Below are 1309 nucleotides of genomic sequence, written 5' to 3' on the forward strand. Positions count from 1 at the left end.
ACAGCACTAGACCCTGATATTGATGAGATACAGCCCTCTGAAATGTCTTTATAATATACAGCACTAGACCCTGATATTGATGAGATCCAGCCCTCTGAAATGTCTTTATAATATACAGCACTAGACCCTGATATTGATGAGATACAGCCCTCTGAAATGTCTTTATAATATATAGCACTAGACCCTGATATTGATGAGATCCAGCCCTCTGAAATGTCTTTATAATATACAGCACTAGACCCTGATATTGATGAGATACAGCCCTCTGAAATGTCTTTATAATATACAGCACTAGACCCTGATATTGATGATATACAGCCCTCTGAAATGTCTTTATAATATACAGCACTAGACCCTGATATTGATGAGATACAGCCCTCTGAAATGTCTTTATAATACACAGCACTAGACCCTGATATTGATGAGATCACAGCCCTCTGAAATGTCTTTATAATATACAGCACTAGACCCTGATATTGATGAGATCCAGCCCTCTGAAATGTCTTTATAATATACAGCACTAGACCCTGATATTGATGAGATACAGCCCTCTGAAATGTCTTTATAATATACAGCACTAGACCCTGATATTGATGAGATCCAGCCCTCTGAAATGTCTTTATAATATACAGCACTAGACCCTGATATTGATGAGATGCCCTCTGAAATGTCTTTATAATATACAGCACTAGACCCTGATCCAGCCCTCTGAAATGTCTTTATAATATATAGCACTAGACCCTGATACTGATGAGATCCAGCCCCCTGAAATATCTTTATAATATACAGCACTAGACCCTGATATTGATGCGATATGGCCCTCTGAAATGTCTTTATAATATACAGCACTAGACCCTGATATTGATGAGATCCAGCCCTCTGAAATGTCTTTATAATATATAGCACTAGACCCTGATATTGATGAGATACAGCCCTCTGAAATGCCTTTATAATATACAGCACTAGACCCCTGATGAGATCCAGCCCTCTGAAATGTCTTTATAATATACAGCACTAGACCCTGATATTGATGAGATCCACTGAAATGTCCCTCACTGAAATGTCTTTATAATATACAGCACTAGACCCTGATATCCAGCCCTCTGAAATGATGACCCTGATATTGATGAGATCCAGCCCTCTGAAATGTCTTTATAATATACAGCACTAGACCCTGATATTGATGAGATCCAGCCCTCTGAAATGTCTTTATAATATACAGCACTAGACCCTGATATTGATGAGATCCAGCCCTCTGAAATGTCTTTATAATATACAGCACTAGACCCTGATATTGATGAGATCCAGC

Source organism: Polyodon spathula, chromosome 8, assembly GCF_017654505.1.
Source record: "Polyodon spathula isolate WHYD16114869_AA chromosome 8, ASM1765450v1, whole genome shotgun sequence".
NCBI classification, from domain to species: Eukaryota; Metazoa; Chordata; class Actinopteri; order Acipenseriformes; family Polyodontidae; genus Polyodon; species Polyodon spathula.